The sequence below is a fragment of the Ambystoma mexicanum genome, chromosome 8 (assembly GCF_040938575.1).
Source record: "Ambystoma mexicanum isolate Mex_15411 chromosome 8, UKY_AmexF1_1, whole genome shotgun sequence".
In the NCBI taxonomy this organism is placed as follows: Eukaryota; Metazoa; Chordata; class Amphibia; order Caudata; family Ambystomatidae; genus Ambystoma; species Ambystoma mexicanum.
Genome location: NC_090929.1, coordinates 181,827,700 through 181,847,903, shown reverse-complemented (window position 1 = coordinate 181,847,903; position 20,204 = coordinate 181,827,700).

The window sequence follows — 20,204 nt, the reverse complement described above, 5'->3', positions numbered from 1 at the left end:
TCTTTAATGGCTTGTTCGCAGAAATAACTTCACTGCTGGGAATAAAGCATAGGTTGTGCTTGGTGTACCGCCGAAAGGCCAACAGGATCGTGGGGCGGTTCAATGGGGTTCTTACTTCCCCAGTTAGCTAAATTGTGTGCAGAGTTAAATTAATTGTGGTTTGTGTGCCTCCACTGGCACTATTATATTTATGAAACCAGCCAGGGAGGGACCGCAACTTGACCCCTCAGGAAATCGTGACTTGCCGTAGATTACATAAACCTCTCTCACCTACACGCAATGTGTCAGATGCACACAAGACTGCAGCAGTCCTAGGAGAGGAGTTTAGGGAGTACCTTAGGGCATTAACAAAAAGTGTTAAGATTACACCGTCCCTAACCACAACTAGGTTGAAACTCAACAGTGACAAAGACGATAACGCACCTACTCAAATCAAGGGTGCCCTTATTAATGCCCTAGACATATCTGACTTCATCACTACTAATAACTTAGACTTCATCGCCATAACAGAAAACTGGCTGCACCCTGCAGCAGGCCCTCCCTTGGCTGTTGCCCTACCAGACGGCTACTTCATCATTGGAAAGGACAGAACCACTGCGAAAGGAGGCGGCATTGCCTACATATCAAAAACTAACCTCAACATCCGAGAAATACTTAATGCTCCCTTCCCTTCAGGATAACTCTTGTCTACCAAAATCACTATCTCTGCCACTGCCTCCCTAACACTTCCCTTATCTATAGGCCTGCAGGCCCTGCCTCCTTCTTTGATGAGGACATAGCCTCCCTACTGGCCACTGACCTTAAACCTACATCCAAAGTCCTCATCCTTGGAGACTTCAACCTAGGACTTAATGACAGCTCTGACACCCAAGCCACAACCTTAGCCAATACTATTGACACACAAGGCTTCACCTTGCGCTCCACAGGCCCAACATACGCGAAAGGTTGCACGCTCGAATGGCTTGCAGACCATAATTGCACAACACATATCTTCAACAACAAACCATGTCCCGGGTCAGACCATAACACCATACTATTCTCAATCAACACTAACACACAAGTCTGCACCCCTACACCTATCGCACCCGCAACCCAAATTCACAACCACCACAACATCACGCCAGACAACATGCTACCACTGCTAATACTGCTTACCTCACACACAGAGAACACTGCTGATCCTTCCTCCCTGGTAGCCACCTACAACCAAACCATGGAGGCAGCAATTGACATAGTGGCCACCATGGGCAATTGCAAAGCTAAACCTAAATCACACATTAACCACTGGTTCACCCCAGAACTCAAACAAAAAAAGAAATGCAGAAAGCAATTGGAAAACAAAAACCTTCCGTCTCCAATAAACAACAATTCGCAACGGTAGCCTCTGAATACAGAGAAGCCACCCATAGAACAAAGAGTAACGCATACAACCTACGTATAGAGAATGCCAACTCTGGCTCTAAAGAGCTTTCCACATTCCTGAGAGAATTAGAATCACCCTCACAGCCTCCAGACCCGTGCATCAAGGATCAAGCCTGGTGTGAAAATATACAAAACGCTCTTACTGACAAAATCTCATCCATTCAACTCAAAATCATGAAAAAAAAACAGAAACTTACTACCCCAGCTCAAACCACAGCAGAACATAACCCACCTAAACTGTTCCCCAAGTACGAATTCTCACCTATTACCGTAGAGGAGACCACCAAAATCTTAAAAGGCCTTAAACCATTGCAATGCCAACGTGACATCTGTCCTGCCACACTAATCAAAGATTGCGCAGGCACCTTGGCTCCTTTCATTACCTCTCTTATAAATAGCTTGTTCGCCACCAATAAAGTACCAGATAATTTGAAGGAAACTTGAGTACTTCCTCTACTCAAAAAACCATCCTTAGACCCAAACATACCAACCAATTACAGGCCTATTACGACTGTGCCTTTCCTTCCAAAAGTATTAGACAGGGTGCATATGTACAAATCCAAAACTACCTAGAAACACATAACCTGCTAGGCCTTCGACAATCAGGCTTCCGCCCAGACCATGGCATGGAAAATGCCCTGGCTGACCAAAAAACCCAAATGGATCAGATAAGAGACAGAGGCGACCTAGCCATCCTTCTCCTATTGGACCTCTCAGCTGCATTTGACTTAGTAAATCACAACATCTTATGCACCTAGCAAGAGATGCCCACTTCTCCAGCGACGCTATAACTTGGATTGAATCATTCCTCTCAAATCGTTTCATGAGAGTTTTCTCATCCACGTTGGTGGCATGCCCTACCCTGGTCACATGCGGAGTGCCTCAGGGATCATGCATATCCCCCACAATGTAGAACGCATTCACTGAACCTCTCTTTGATAAACTAGACAACTTGGGTGTCACATATACAAACTATGCCGACAACACCCAAATACTAATCCCCATCACAGGCGAGTATGACACCGAATCCAAAGTACTAAACTAAATCTACTTCATTATTCAATCCTGGATGGCCCAAAACGAGCTCTGTTTTAAGAGACAAGATAAGACAGAGATCTTGTTCATAGGTAGCCCCGTGAAACTCAAGAGACTCCCACATTCCTACCAAACCTTTGAAATAGATGGAAACTGTATCACGGTAGCCAAAGAATTCAAGACGCTAGGAGTCTACCTTGACTCATCTGTTACCCTCTCCCAACAAGTCAACGACATCTGTTCGGCATCATCTTATGCTGCCAAACTCATCACTGCTTGCAGACCATGCCTTACTGTGGAGAACCGCATTACTGTGGCTAGAGCACTAATCCTTTCCAGGATAGACTATTGTAACGCTATCTTAGCAGGTTCCTCTTCTAAAAACATTAAGAAACTCCAGATTGTTCAGAACAATGCTATTAGAGTGGCGCTCAATATCCCTTAGTCAGAACACATATCTACATTCAGAAGAAACATCCACTGACTACCAGTCAGTGACCGCATTAAATTTAAAGTACTTTCGCTCATCCATAAAAGCCTATCCAACACTGCCCCCTGTTACCTGACAAGCCTGATCTCTAAAACCCAACCAGCAAGACCCAAACGTTCAGCCTACCTAGGGCAACCGACCACTCGGAGATACAAAAGACAAAATGCTGGCGGCTCCAGCTTCCCTGTCATTGCGGCTAACTACTTGGATGCCCTGCACACAGAACTAAGGACTGGTCCCGGACTACTTTCCTTTTGCAAAAAACTAAAAGCTTGGCTTTTCAACCATGATATCAAGCATCAACACCACAACCTGAAGGAGTCCTAGACTTGCACTTTGGACTGGTAACTTGTTATCCGACATCTATTATTTGCTAACATGTCTCAAGACACTATTCACCTTGTATGATGACCTTATCTAATTCTGTACTTTGCTACTGTACTGTATGACCAATCAACTGAGTATCACTTGTAACCATAAGTTCAAGCACCCAGATGCCTGAGGGTTAGGTGTGCTATATAAATGTAAAACATAAATAAATAAATACATTATATATTCACAGGTTGTATCTTCTCACCAACAAACAAGAGAAATGGGGGGACTACTGATGATCAGTGCAAGACACAGCTACCCCCAGGAGATCTAATCTATGTTTGCACTTTCATGCATCGTTGGAACAAGCAGTGTTTTCATGGGCAGCACTGAGTAATTTTCTCAACTCTGACTGCTGTGAAGGTGGTTGACAACAAGAGTCGGATACACTTGAGTGATACCCGTAGAGATACCGGCAGCCCTCCACCGGCACAGGAGCAGGCATAAAAGCACTGCCTGGGGAGTCACCACTCGTTTCAATGCAAAAGGGGGTAAGCAGAGATCTGGATTTTAAATCATTTTTGTTTAGGAAAATAAATATTTAAGATTGTGAATTGTGTGAAAATTAATGTTTTTGTGGTTCCCTTGGTTCATCATGCCTGAAGATGACAACTAGTGTAAATAAATTGTCTAATTTTATGAAGTCTGAGGAGAAAATGTCAAGAGTAAAAAAGAAATGTTGATAATAATCTTTTTGATAATGACGATGATGAATTAGATCCCACAATGAATGCACATGATTTCGCAGCAGACAACGTATCGTATAGCTATATGAGGAAGGTGGGAAGAGAGAAATCTGTAGGATATGCTACATCTGCTCTCTCATCCCCCATGCTTCTGGCATTTCTAGAGTTTTTATCGTGGATGATATAAAAGTAGCAGATGCGCTATGTCTAGTGAACCTGGCCCTGTGCAGGGTTCAAAAGCAGATTAAGGGGCCGTCAATAATGACATCAATTATACCAGTCAACGAGGACTGCTCAGTTGCGGATCAAAAAGAGCATGAAGATGTGAGGTGTGTTCAAAGAGCCCAACTGACTTTGGAAGAGGCTATTTTTTCTAAGAATCGATGGGAGCAAGGGAGGAAGAGTTGCATAGCTGGAGGAATGAGGGGATTCTCAGAAGAAGGGGTGGCGCGAATAAATCAAGAGTGTTGGAGAGAATGGAGAAATCATTTGCAGTCTCTGACCTGGCTCAATGAGCCAGTAAAACCTGCTAAGATACTGACACTTACCCATTTTTCTCTGTGTTTTAAGGGTGATGGCATGGTGCCCGTTATCAGAAATCGAAACTGCAGCTGCACGCTTTGCATCATAGATCTGGCTGGAGGTACAGCTGCTCTTCTTAATAACGTTTGAACCTGTGGACAGTATGCATTTAGGCAGTTGCCTCCAGCATGGCGCGGTGTGCGCAGTCTCTATAGCCTTCATGTGCCCGTTTTCATAATCCCAGAGGAACACCTAGTTTTGGCCCATCCATAGCCCAAAGTTACATCTGTGCCCCCTTTACCCCCTGTGCCCAGTGCGTCCCCATCATCACCTTATATGGACAAATCAAAGACTATGTTTGATGGCGAGAATCAGGAACAATTGCAATGTAGGAGATGATCGAACTACCTTTCAGCAGCATCATCAAAGGCTTTAGTGGACATTCCCTATTGATACCGGCTGTTAAGCCAAATCAAGCGATTCTTCCCCTCTCCGGCTTCAGGTGACCAGGTATGCTGTTCCTGCCAAATGATTTATGGTGTTGCTCTGCCCTGGTACCAACAGCTGCTGACATGATGAATGTAACCCTGTCCAAGGTCAGGGCACCCACTGCTTCATCCAATACCGATACTCAAACTGAAGTTGTCTTGTGTCCTCCCCAATTTGGCATGCTTGTGTGGAGCAGCGGGTTGATTGCGGTAATGGTTGGGGGACAGGTTGGGTTTTTTCAGTGGAGGAGTATGCCCATATTGAGACTGGTGTGAGGTATGTTTGTAGGGTTGTTCCCCAAAAAGATGATTATGCCTTAATGCCAGTAAGACTGAGATTCTACCCATCGGCACACCCGCTCCCTCCTTCCCTGCAGCTCTCTGGCTGGCCTCTCTTGGCCCTCTTCCTGCCCCCACCTGCAAGGCAAAAAAACTTGGAGTCATCTTCGACTCCACACTCTCCTTCTCTCCTCACATCTCCGACGTCTCTAAGAAGTCTAACTACCAGCTGCACCTCCTCAGAGGTATCCTTCCTTTCCTCTCCTTCCCCCAGAAGCTCACTGTCTCCAGACCCCTGGTTCTCTCTAGGCTGGACTATTGTAACAGCCTCTATCTAAATCTGCCTGCCTCTACTCTCCGCCCCTGCAACCTATCCAGAACAGGACTGCGAGACTTGTCCTTGGCCTCAAGCCCAGGGATCGTATCTCTCCAGGACTTAAATCTCTTCACTGGCTCCCAGTGCCTGTGAGGATTAAGTTCAAACCCCTCTGCATTGTCCACAAGGCCTTCTGGGGCCAAAATACCTCCAACTCTCTCTTCCTAAATATCTTCCTTCTCGAGCTCTTCGCTCATCCGCATCGAACTCCCTCAGGGTCAGTCGCTTCTCCAAGCAACAAGTTGGTGGCAGATCTCTCTCTTCGGCAGGGCCTCCCTCTGGAACAGCCTTCCTGTCTACCTGAAACTTGAGGAGAACCATCTCCGGTTCCGGAAGCACCTCAAAACCTTCCTCTTTGCCTCTGCTTTCTCTCCCCCTCTCCCCTGCTAAACTCTTGGTAGATACAGCACCGGTTTCCCTTTCTGATTCTTGGGCCCAGGCCCCACCAGTTGCCCACCTGCACTGCCTCCCTTGCTACCGTGGCACTTGGGGACTGTTTTCTGTATCCGTACAGTCCCCCGACCAACACTTATGTCTGCACTTACCTTGCACTTGCCACAAATGGCCGTTTATCTTTCTTTTTGGTATTTATCTTATTTATTCTTCTATCCCTTGTACTGCACTTTTCCCCTCTCCCTTCCCCACGCACTTTTCGCTCTCCCCCTCCCCATGCACTTGCGCGATCTGAATGATACTTGGCCTAGTAGGATCGTTTTTCTGTCTTCCCTTTGTTCCCCCTCCCTTGCCTCATCGCGCCTTGAAACACATGTGTATAGGCACGTTATAAATGCCATATCATATCATATCATGATTTGTTAGTTCAAGTATTAACTAAAGAGGGGAATGTTGGGGTGGTCAGGAAAGGACCCATGATTACGATCGGTTCATGTTGCGCATGGCGTATTGCTAATTCCTGGTGGCAGCGAACTGGGCACCCTGTTGCAATTTCATATGTATCAAAGTGTAGTTAATTATGGATGGGATATGTTACTTTAGCATTACTGTTGTCTAGGAATTGATACATATTAGCTTGCACACGCATAGCAAGATGAAATATCAAACTCACCAAATGTAAAAACATGCATGCACATTAATACAAATACATGGGGAATTCATGATTCTCAATATAGTGGGCTTTTCACAAATGAATGAAAACATGGTAGTCAAGGGCTTTTTTGCTAAGTAAACTTTGAAACTGGCTCTGTGAGGTTTTAGGAGCAGGGGATAGGTGAGTACGTAACTTCATAACCTTTTTGTTCAGCATAGCTCTAGAAAATAGCCATGAGTTGTTATGGTCTGATAAGTATCATAGATAGTAGATGTAATCTCCTGATGCCTTAGAGCATGACAGACGGAGTTGTATTATTTATTTTGGTCAGCAGTAAAACGTGGTGTAAGCCAGTGCCCAAGGCTACCCAGAAGTTTCAATTGTGCGATAAAGTGTCCGTTTTGTATATTGGAAAGTTTCAATGGAACAGTATCACTAATTCCAAGAGAAATTATTTACCTACCCTTCCTCATATTGCTTGAAATATTTACGTGCACCATGTGCAAATTAAAAGTTACAGCTAAAGAGCTTAGGCCAGTTATTGCTAGTAATTAAATATTTTTTAATACCAATGTTTAACCATGCTCTGACATCATGACCTACTACGATTGAATCCTAAGAAGAGGTGTGTTCTACATATTATCTGAATATGACAATTAAGATAAAAATAGCAAATAAAAACGGAGGAATTGGGAAAAGATGAGGTTTCCTTGAAGAGGTTTTTGTCCAATCATATGTGGGGGATGGATTGTAATAAAGTATCTGAGAGTGTTTAAACTGTTGCAATAATATATGTAAAATATGAACTGATGGGGTTTGTTGAGACTTCTTTTAGTTTGATCCTGTAACACCATCTAACTGCTCCCCGGATATTTGTACAATAAACATACTTTATGTACAGCTCTGTACTCACTTCTGAATTGGTGAGCTTCATGTTTACATATGTACAGTATGCATATTTACAATATGATGTGGAGATCATATGTTTTTCAAGAATCTCAGACCTTTTGTAAAACAGCAGCTGGGACTAGCACCGCGTCTCTGAGTTGTTAACTTTGCAGGATACCCACATCTCAGTCACAGCATCAATGGTATTGTATCATCGACAGAGGAAACCTTCAGAGTCATTATAATGTCAGGGCAAAGAAGAGCCAAAGTATTTGGGGTAGGCTCACAATGAAGGACACATATGGCTCCTTCCTTTTCTCACTCTATACCTCTATTCTAGCTCCTATCATCTCCTCCTTTGGTATCTCTTACCATTTCTACGCTGATGACACCCAGCTTTTTCTCTCCTTCTCTTCTTTTACTCCTGACATCCATCTCAAACTCTTTCCTGTCTTATCGCTATCAAAAACTGGATGTCCTCCCACTTTCTTACCCTCAATACTGACAAAACAGAGGTTTTATTTCTTCCTGCCAACACTCTTCCTCCCCTTTGTACCCCCTTCCATCCTCTTTCCGCCTTCTCATCTCCCCTTCTCTGGCTCTGCCCGCAATCTAGACCTCCACTTTGATTCTAACCTCTCCTTTACTCACCACACCTCTCTAACCTCCTGTGCTTGTCGTTTCCATCTCTACAATGTTCGTAGAATTCACTCCTCCCTCACCTTCCATGCCACCAAACTTCTAATTTCCTCCCTCATCTTCTCTCGTCTATTCTACTGTTCAACTCTCCTCTTTGGTCTCCCTGCCTCTCACCTGGCCCCCCTCAAATCGCACTACCACTCTGCAATCCTTACTCTTTGCTCCCTCTCTCCTCATGATTCCATCTCAGCTTCACTTTCTTCTTTCGGCTGGCTCTCCTTTCACTCGCAACTTAAATTCAACTTCCTCTGTCTTGTCTTTAAATCTCTCCACAATCTTGCCCCTCCCTACCTTACCTCCCTCCTTTCCTTCTACTCTCCCTCTCGCCCCCTCCGATCAGCTGACCACTTCCTACTCAATGTTCCTCCTCCTCCTTGTGCCCCTTTCCGATTCCGTTCTTTCCAGCTCCTCGCCCCCTTCCACTGGAACACTCTACCTCTGCCTATCAGCTCCATCTCCTCTTACTCTTCCTTCTGCTCTTCCTTAAAATCCCACCTTCTTCACCATCCCTCCTGACTGCTCTTACTACTTCCTCCCTGCCCCCCCGAACCCAGATTCTTAATCTAATGTACTCAGCAAATTGTTCCACATACAGTTCTCGTTGTTTTGACTTGTGATCTCTTCAAATTGCTTCTCTTGTATCTTTGATGTTCTTATGTGAAGCGCTTTGGATTAAAGCGCTATATAAAATTTAATAAAATACAAATACAAATACATATGGATTCTCATTCTATAAGGGGAGGGCATGATAGAAAAGGGCCTTCTGCCGATTAAGGACCATTCTAGTGAAGGGGGGTGAGGGCTCCTTTCTTGAATCGCAAGCAAAACTCTGAACCAGATTTCTCGTGGGTCATCCTGAAGCCAGACCGCAAGGATTAATAGATTATTATATGGATCTCTGTGGACTGACTGGATTTCTGCAGACTGTGGCTGCATTTCCAGCACAAGAAAGAACAAGGGCAACCTGTGGAAATCAGTGGGTGAATGACAGCCACAATGTGTGTCACCAGTGCTGCTCTCTGCCGCGGGCAAACGTGCACACGGCGCACAGGGGTGGCACTTAAAATGCTGTGTGGTACATACTCTTGTCCCCAAAAATGAAGAAAAGGGTGCTTTTTTGTTGTGTAAAACACAGAGTTCTACCTCCTTGAAATCCTAACAAAAGGGCTGGTGTTTTTGCATAGTGCAGGTTGGCACTAAGGAGGGCTTTGAAATAAAGTTCAGCTATGGTAAAACCCACAGCTGAGCTTCACAGGCCCCAGGTCATACCCCAAGTCAGTTTCTTTGATGTCTTATCTTTTATTATTGGGCTGGGGCAGATACACGTGTGAAATGGAGAGTGCTAATCGCTCCTTTCACTTTTAGGCCAGGCCTTATGCCAAATCATTAGGCCAGTCTTCCTGCTTCAGATCTGATGTATCTCAACCCAAAAGAAAGTGCAGAATCAGAAATGTGCAAGGTAACAGTCGCAGCTCACAGGGAAAGGGTCATTAGCATTCAAAAGCCCCTGATTCTGTGTATTCTCCACAGTAAATGGCTGCACCACATAACCCTGAAACAGTGTGATGCATGCACACTTGAACATTTTATTCAGAAGGTGAATGTGTGAAACATTCTGTGATGTGAAGACAAGTAGGGCAATATGCAGAGATGTCTGGTTGTCTTCTGCAGGTAAGACATTTTCAAGCATCAGGGTGTTGTAAATGTTATGTTATGTTATGTTATATAAATTTGTTAAAGCGCAAGTACACCCAAAGGCATCTTGGCGCTGGCTACTGAAGAGGAGTCCAGAGCGGCCGACAACACCATTAGAGTGAGATGGCCTAAAACAGAGTGGTTTTCAACAACCGGTGGAAAGTATGGTGGTCTTCAGTTGCACGGAGAGCAGTAGGAAACTTGTTCCAAGCTATAGCAGTCGCCACCGAAAAGGCACGGCCTCCCATGCGTGACAGACGATAGCGTGGGCAGTGAGAAGACACGCAGACTGAGAGCGCATTAGACGGGAAGGAGTGTAATGAACAAACTTTGCCTGGAGATACTCAGCACCCAGGCCATAAAAGGCACGATGCACCAGACACAATGATTTAAACAGGATCCGGCTGGCCACGGGAAGCCAGTGTAGTTTCTTGAGCAGAGGGGAAATATGAGATCCAAAGGGAGGGCGGAGTATAGAGCGAATGGCAGCATTTTGCAGCAGTTGAAGCCTTTGGATCAGGTAACGGGGCGGGCCAAATAGAGAGAATTGCAGTAGTCGAGAGTGCTGAGAACCAAGGCTGCCACTACCGGGGCCTGGCATTCGGCAGGAATAAAGGGCAAGACTTTCCTCAGAATGCGGGGTTTAAAGTGCCCAGTACTACATACACTAGACACCTGATTGTCAAGGGACAGAGAGGAAGAGATTTTGACACCAAGATTACGAACCGATTGAACCGGAAGAGGAAGAAGGCCAAGGCTCGATGGCCAGAATTGCGAGGTCCAAAAGAGAAGGGGGGACTAAGTACCCACAACCAGGACCTTGGTCTTACTGCCATTTAATTTAAGCCAATTAGTCATCATCCAGTGTCCCAAATCCTCCAGGCAGTTCCTGAGTCGTGCAGCGGTCTCAGCTTGAGTAAGATCGAGGTGGACGAGAATCTGTGTGTCGTCCGCATAAGAGTAGTAGCGGAAACCATGTGAGTGGATAAGAAGCAGAAGAGATCTAATATAAATATTAAAAAGGACAGGAGAGAGTGCAGAGCCCTGAGGAACCCACAGAGAAGTGTAGCCAACTTAGATCAGAATGGGGAAGAGAAATAGACTGAGAGCGATCAGACAGAAACGATGTGAACCAATCAAGGACCCGGCCAGAAAGACCAGCATTGGAAAGACGAGAGAGCAAGATGGAATGATCGACGGTGTCGAAAGCAGCCAACAAATCTAAAAGTAGGACTGCTCCGACACCACCCTTGTCCACCAAACATACCAGGTCACCTAGTACCGAGTTCAAGACAGATTCAGTGCCCCTCCCTTGGTGGAAACCAGACTGAAAAGGATCAAAGAAATGGGAGGACTCAAGAAAGTTAGAGAAAAGAGGGGAAACCAATGCCTTCATCAACTTCATGAGAAAAGGAAGAAGTGAGATAGGACGATATTTGGACAGAACATCAGGATCAAGAGACGGCTTCTTAAGAAGAGGGACAACCACGGCGTGCTTAAGGGAAGAAGGAATAAGCCCTGTGGAGAAGGAAGTATTAACAGCAGTAGTGATATGTTCAATGAGGTCAGCAGATACCTCCTTTAAAAGAGTGAGAGGTATAGCATCGTTAGGAGATGCGGACTTTAGTCTAGAAATGGCTGACAATACATCAGAATTAGAGAACTGCGGAAACGAAGACCAGGAAGCAGTTGGAGAGGGGGAAGGAGTGACCATTATAGGGGCAGTGAGCGACGGCAAACCAGCCTTCATATGGTCGCAAATGGTAGAGATTTTTTCAAGAAAGAAATCCGAAAGAGAGTCGCAGAGGCCTTGCGAAGGAGGGACCGAGGCCTTCCCATTCTAAGGGGAAGAAAGAGATTGGACAAGATCAAAGAGGGCCTTAAGAGCTGATTGAACTTTCTGGCTGTTGCAGACTCCTTGATTTCGAGAATAAGTGGTGTTTAAAATGAAGGTTGAAAAGAAGGAAAGGGGGTGTTTTACAAAAAATGGAGACTAGCATGGGTCCACCTTTAAACTGAGATTGCAACCACTGGGGCATGAGATGATCACTCATGTCCCCTGCATTCAGAAGTGCAAGGCACCGGCAACCGGCATCCACCGAGGACCCGGTGCCCTTCGCCAATGCACGAGGTCGACCGCATGGACGGACACTTCCACCCTCCCTCTGCGCCATCACGACCCTGGTGGTAGTCGCATCCAATCAAAGGCTTCGTGGGTGTGCAGTTTCTCCGTCGGTTTGCCTGCGGCTGTTTATTTCTTCGAAAAGTTCTCTGGCATTTGCTTTCAAAACTTGTGAGATTAATGGGCAGCATTCTTTCTGCTTTATCTACAAAGAGAATTGTCAGTGAATCCCTGACTTCCCCAGGTTCAAAGCACGGCTGCGCCTCCTTTATCCTTCATATCGGCAGTGGGGACAAATATGAAAGAGTTCTATTCATGATCACTTTCATGTCCTGGCTTCGGTTCGTCAGAGGATTTCTGAAGAGAAGCTTAATTTTGTATTACAACTATGAATGCCTTTGGGGAGCGCGGGGCGCACACACGCAGTGCGCTACACGCCTACTCTGTATGCAGGAGAGGATAACAATGTGTGTTGTCCTGAGAGAAACCATTTTCTTACTATGGCTCTGAACATGATAGCTGGGACCCTGGTGATGGTCGTGTGTGGTGTGCTGACTTGGCGCAGGTGGTGACTATAAGGCTGGCATATAGCTCAGTCTGCAACTTATGTCCACCATATATAGGTTTCTTGAACAATGTTGCCTTCACGCTGCTTCAAGATGCTATGACAAGAAAGGGAAGGAGGAAGGGGTCAGGAGAGAGGGAAGAAGGGGTGGGGGAGGAGACAGTGGGGCGTAAGTGACATCAGGAGGAGGACAGTGGAAAGAACCAGGGCCTGACAGTGAACTAGTTAGTGCTCAGTTAGTGAGCATCCTGAGAAGGAGTTCTCCAGACGGAGCCGTCACAGGCATAGCGTTATCGCCCTCTTTCCGCCAAGTTTCTAAAGACTGGTCCTGCTTGTACTCTCTCCCCAATGGATACATTTACCTGGGTGCCTGCTGGGGGCAAAGCTAAAGTTAGCAAGATGGAGTGAAAGTTGGTGCACAACCATTTTTGTGTATTTCCATAGGATATTCTCCTTCTGAGAACACTGGATCTTAGGGTTTGAGGGATGTCACCGTCCCCAGATGCTAAGGTACAGACTGTGACAGACTTGCGGCCTAGTGCGCCCAGGCCTAGGCTTCATTGACTGACCTTACTAGGCTGGGTGGCAGCACTGCGAGGCTCCTTTGAGCTGTGTTCCGTGATGGCTGCGATCAAGAGCCCGGAACTCTTCCCGTTTCTCTCCAGCATTCGGTCCGGATGTGCTAGGGTGAGCAGCAAATGGTGAGCGCTACTGCGTATGGCACTTGTATGTGCAGGGTAGGTTGAAACAATGCATCCTAGGAGATGCAGGGTGTTCTTACCTTAACAGAAATAGAAGAAACCTAAATAGATAGAGCCTCATTTTGAGGCATGTTGACAAGTTATGGGGCCTCATTACGACCCTGGTGCTGACGGAATGAAGGGGGTCAGTACGGGACCGGCCCCCTTCATTCCGTCAGGGCCAATTACGAGGTTCCCTTTGCAGGACCCGGATCAGATGTCTGGTAAAACCAGACGTCTTTTCCGGGTCCCGCGAGAGGAAGAGGGAGGTAACAACGGGACCCTTGTAATGTGCCCGTTGTTACCTCCATCCCCATTCCCATTGAGCCCTATGGGGGCACAAATGGGAATGGGGAATGGTTCCTGCAAGGAGGAATTACCGGGTCCTCCTATGTCGGAATGACCCGGTAATGGAGCCCGGTTTGGAGGCAGCCATGGAGCTAACATGGCTACCTCCAAACTCGTAATGAGGCTCATAGTCATTTCATCTAAAACGGTCAATTTTCACGTTGTGATCCCATGCCTTCCAAGGTCAATTTGCAGCCTAGTGCCTTTCAATGGAAAGTTGAAGTGGATTTTAATGTGAAAGGCCTCTTATGAAAACTGCCAAAGGTTGAGTACGGTGCACGCATTGCGCAAGACCATCACACCGCCCCTTGCCCCAGTACCCGAGGAAGCACAAAGTGGAATACATTCCTACTCCCACCTTTCTATTCTCAGAGACCCCAAACATTCTTAAAATGCATGAAGCTCATAAGGACTGGCAAGCAGCTTCCAGGCGCATTCACACACAATCCATAAAAACAATACAAAGATAGTCAAAAGTGATACAAAAATAATAAGACATAAGAGTTTTTTAAACATTATTAAAACAAAGTAAAATGAGTGCTGTCATCCAAACACACCCTCTGGTACACGCCTCTCCTTGGAAGGTGCCTCACATGTTCCCTGCTGACTCATCTCAGCTCCACAGAAGCCCCATCACCACGCCCCCTCCCAAGCACAACGCAAACCTCATACCTGGGCCCTGTCTTTCCTCCATTCCACCCCCACCACTGTGAAAAGGCTGAAAGAAGCACAGTGAAAGAGAATGTAAAATGCATTTTAAACGACCCATTACCTTTATTCATTGCCTCCCCTCAGCATGGTTTTATGCACCCGCCCCTTTCTAATTGCCCAACATTCACACCTGTTAAGGGACATGCTAAGGGTTAAGGCCAACTGTGCCTGCAGTATTTTCACATTAAGTTGCTTAAATGCAAAAGAAAAAATCCATGGGGCTAAGTTGGGAATGGGCTTTGTCCCAAGCAACCCACTGAAAAAATAACAGCAAACCTAGAGTTCCACGGTAGCTCACGTGATGTGAAGTTGGAGCAAAACCGAAATCCCCATTTAGGTGAACGCAAAAACTGTGTTCCTACACTTTTATTTTAAAATGCACCATTCCTGAAGGTTTCGTCTTAAAATAAAAGTATTAAAATAAAAGTATAGGAATGGTAAAATGTAATTTTAAAAAAGTTGAAAAGTAGATTAGTGCCACTCCCAACCACCCCTACCCACTTCGACCAGTGAAGTGCCCTGAATGTATGGCTCGGTTAAGATTTTACACACATTTTGTGCCTGTAAACAACACTTTTCTAGCCCTAAATCCCCTAAAACAAGAGTCTGCAACGAGTAGGTGTGCAGAAGTTTTGGACTATGATTTCCATGATCCCTCACCATTGACTAGGAAGGTTAGCTCTGATGGGACTTGTCCAAAATATCTGGCGAGCTGAAAGTTGCAAGCCCTTGCTCTTAAGCTAGCGTTCTGATATTTCCCCATCCGGGCCGGAATAGCGGCAGCAGCGCCATGGGCGAATTGGCACCCCCCCCTCCTCCCTGCTTGCCCCTGATCAACAGGAGGAGGGGTGAGGGGGCAGGGTGCGCAACATTTATTTCTAGCTCCCCGCTCCGGCGCCTGGCAGGGCGTTGATCAGTGGAATAGGGCACTCATGCTAATGCATTAGCGCCCTATTCCTATGAAAACTTCTTCGCGCCTATGTCAGAGTGAGGGAGGTAATCATGTGAATAGGGAGTGCATCCTATTGTTAGTAAATGCGCCCCGCCGCTGCATGCGCATTTAGTAACAAAAGGGCACCTGCCGTGCCTTCTCCTACTACGCCAGCTAGGGGGAGCCCTTGAAAGACTCCCCGGAGCTGGTGTGGCGGGAGGGGGGGGGCTAATGGCACCCTGGGGGCATGGCGCCCCAGAGGTCACCCTGCCCTCCCTGCCCTAAGGCCGGCCTTGTTCCCCATTCAGACAAAAGCAGTCACCATATGTGCGCACTTTGAGGTCGGAATGGTGGGAACAAATAAGCGCTCCCTAGAAAGCTAACTGAACAAGTGGAATCCATTAACCATGTACCTGCCAGAACACATCGCCTAAGCATAAGGAAATGATAAAGGTTTGGGGCGTGTAACCCAGACCCTTCATGAAGGTGGCACCGCAGGTTATCCGGAAATGGCGTGAGGCCTCTCTTTAAAGCGTGGACAGCTTCCAAGAATCCATCAGAAGGACGGCCGCCGTCCTTTGTGACCGGATGTCAAGCCTCTGCTCCCCACATGCACAAGCTCAGCACGGCTCACTGAGAGCAGGGTGAAAGATGTGCAGGTGTGGAGGAAACAGGTGCAGGCGAGCAGTGGATTCAAATATGCTGTCAATGATACTTTTAGAAAATGCACAGAAACCGTATGGCGAGAACAAGCATGGGTAGGTCAGCAAAGGGGTTATAGTGCGCACACAAAACATTGAATTGACAGGACTTTAATTCCTGCCAGATGAGAACGGGTGTCCGGTGATGAAGTCGCCTGGGAAATGGCCGCCAGTGGGTGACATGTCCCAAAAAGTGCACCCTCTGGAAAAACAAACACTACCCCCCCCCTTCCTTTCCCCTCCCCAATATTCTAGGTTTGAAGTTTTTGATATAAAATTATACCCCTTCTAGAATATTTGGGGAGAGTACTTTACGGGCCAGGAGAAAAAAGTCGCCTACCTGGCGACGTTTTCCAGGCGACATTATCACATGGAACCATCGAATGCAGTCTGTGGATCTGTCGACTTTTCTCCCAACATGGCACTCCATAGAGCAAGTCCTTGTTTTGCTTTAGGTCTTAAAATACAACAACTGATTTGTTGGTTTTTGTGAATAGTGGGTTATTTGTTATGTGGCACAGGGAGGTAGACAAAAAAAATGCTATAGCAACAGCCGAGCCAAGAATCTGGCAAGGCCCTACGAGGCAAAATAGAAGCCAAACCATTCAAAGCAATTGCGTGTAAATAAGGCAACCGGATATTTTCTTGCACACATCAAAGGTATGAAATAAGATGGTATCTTTATCATCAATATAAACCACAATAGTTGCAACCCAAAATATATCTAAAAATAACATTTACAACATATAGCTTTACAAGATTTAAAAAAATAATCAGCTTTCATATATGATCATTTCAAATTCTTGGGACTTCTATCAGAACATATGAAATTTGAATATTCTTCACCTTCCTATTATAAAATCAGTCAGCAGACACTATATGAATGCATTTGCTATTTGATCCTTTATATTCATTTTATTTTGAATTATATATTTATTTTTTAACATGCCGAGAGTCAAAGAGACAGGACACTGGTGGCTTGGCTCGGCTGTGGCTCTCCATTCCCACAGACTCTGGAGCTGAGTCAGTGCCAGGCATTAGGCTCGAGCAAGGCTGGAGCCATCATTGGCTTCCGTAGCTCTAGTGGTAAGTTTTCTGTGGTGCACTCCGGCCAACGGCAGATTTAAGGGAAAGGAGCCTGTAAGCAAGGATAACAAAAGGCCAACGGTGGTCAGAGGTTTGGTGGGATAAGGTAAGCTGAGGGCGCTTGGGCAAGCAGCGGATTTAATCATCTTCTGTACAACAAATGTGCATTTTAGAGGGTGAATGAACTTTTTACGTCCATCTCTTGGAGTGTTTTGAGGACTGACCCTTTGCCTGGAAACTAGTCATGCCTTTTGGAGAAGTGCTATCGATTGCTGGCACAGTCTGCCAATCGAGCCAGAAAGTAATGATCAATTCAAGGTTCATAATTAATTTCTTAGAAAAAACATTGGCTTGCAAGCCCAGGACAAGACTAAGAAAAATGTAAACTCAACTGCACACGATTTCAATTATTGGGCAAAGAAGGGCGATTGAAATATGACCAACTGTGTCTCTGATGCAAAATATTTGCTTTCCCCATTTGTTTTTCATTTAAGAAAATCCCATTTGGAGCAGAGAAATGAAAAAAGACCCCCTTTTATCAGGGATTAATCCTTTATCTACACCCGAGCAGGAGCCCTGCAGGAGCCCTGCACCTTTCCTCGCATCCGATCGTGCTCGGAGGCACATCTCCGCTCCCATGCTGCAGGAGCAGCTGGGACACGGACCCGCCTTCACATCCCTCCGACCTGCCTTTTCTCAAACCGGCAGTATCTGAGTGCCTGCACCCGTAGTGCACTGCGCACCGTTGGCCATAGACTTGGCTCTTCACCGACGAAGCATTCCGAACCCGACGAGACTCCAGCCACAAGATGGCCGCCATAAGGATCATCATCCCAATGCTTTCTTTGGTTGCCTAGCAACCTCATCAGCATATCAATAGTGCCTGGCGACCGGAGGCGGAAGCCGGCCCTAGCTGCCTAAGGCCCGTGAGCCAAAGGCCCCTCCTGTCTGCCCCTCAGCCCACTCTACACCCCGGCAGGAGCTCTGCAGGACCCCTGCACCTTTCCTCGCATTCGATCGTGCTCGGAGGCACATCTCTGCTCCCATGCTGCAGGAGCAGCTGGGACACGGACCGGCCTTCACATCCCTCCAACCTGCCTGTCCTCAAACCGGCAGTATCTGAGTGCCTGCACCCGTAGTGCACTACGCACCGTTGGCGATAGACTTGGCTCTACACCGACGAAGCAATCCAAACCCGACGAGACTCCAGCCACAAGATGGCCGCCGTAAGGATCGTCATCCTGACGCTTTCTTTGGTTGCCTAGCAACCTCATCAGCATATCAATAGTGCCTGGCGACCGGAGGCGGAAGCCGGCCCTAGCTGCCTAAGGCCAGTGAGCCAAAGGCCCCTCCTGTCTGCCCCTGTCTGCCCCTGTCTGCCCCTGTCTGCCCCTGTCCGTAACGGTCCGCTACGGCGCTGGTCACTGTACCAGAGCACCAACTACCCGTATTCCAGTCTACGACCGATACACTTGAACTGAGAGCGCACAAAGTAACGCAGTAAGATTCCCCTGCTGCATTAACACAGCTGCACCCGATTTGACAGACGTCTCCTTGTCTGACCCCCTCGACGCCCAGACCGGCTACTGAAAACATTCACCCCTTCTCGCTTAGGAGCGCATTCACATTCCTAGTTACATCTGTGTACTAACATTACCATACGAATCAATGCATACTTTTATGGCTCATATCTACGCTCACCGTCCTCTCTGCTCAGCATTTGCATAGAACCTGTCACTAACCTAACTGCTCGCAATTGCACCACCAAGTCAGCTTAACTGAACCTCTGCATTGAGTCACTGATTACATTTGCTCATGTACCTACCTTGCCTTGCAAGACTAGCTAAACCTCTGCATTGAGTCACTGATTGCATTTGCTCATGTACCTACCTTGCCTTGCCAGACTAGCTGAACCTCTGCATTGAGTCACTGATTGCATTTGCTCATGTACCTACCTTGCCTTGCCAGACTAGCTGAACTTCTGCATTGAGTCACTGATTTCATTTGCTCATGTACCTACCTTGCCTTGCCAGAATAGCTGAACCTCTGCATTGAGTCACTGATTGCATTTCCTCATGTACCTACCTTGCCTTGCCAGACTAGCTGAACCTCTGCATTGAGTCACTGATTGCATTTGCTCATGTACCTACCTTGCCTTGCCCCACTAACTGAACCTCTGCATTGAGTCACTGATTGCATTTGCTCATGTACCTACCTTGCCTTGCCAGACTAGCTGAACCTCTGCATTGAGTCACTGATTGCATTTGCTCATGTACCTACCTTGCCTTGCCAGACTAGCTGAAGCTCGGCATTGAGTCATTGATTGCTCATGGCACGGTCAGGACACCTGGCTCACGATATGCGGCCACTGCCATCTGTCAGCCACCCAACTCTTGCCACTATCATAGGGTTCACCATTGCCGCATTGCTCTGCCCCCCTACTCCCAGTACTGCTAAGACTAACTACTGTCACACCACCCCACTCTCCCCCACTATGCCCCTTAGCAACCCATACCTTAACGACCCTGCCCTATGGCTCCAACATTTTGCCACCAAACCTACACCCAATAAACCGTGCGCGCTCCAAGTCAGGAATCTCAGACTGGGATCCAGATTGCCGCGTGCCCCTCGTGCCGCGAGCACCCAGCACACTCACAACATCTCCACTACACAGAATACACCCCCAACCCCTTGTACCTTCTCTGCCAGTGAACTCAAGGGCGCCCTCATCAATGCCAGATCTATCATGGCCCACGCGCTGGACATCTCCTACCTTATCACCACTCAAAACCTCGACTTCATAGCCATTACGGAAACCTGGCTACACGCTGCCTCTGGCCCACTCCTTGCCCTCGCCATCCCCATCGGTTACTCTATCACTAGAGCGGACCGCCAAACTACATCTAAAGGAGGTGGAGTCGCATTTATACACAGAAATAACACTGCACTTAGAACCATCCCCAACATTGAGCTCAGTTCCGCAGAATCCCTCTCTGTGAA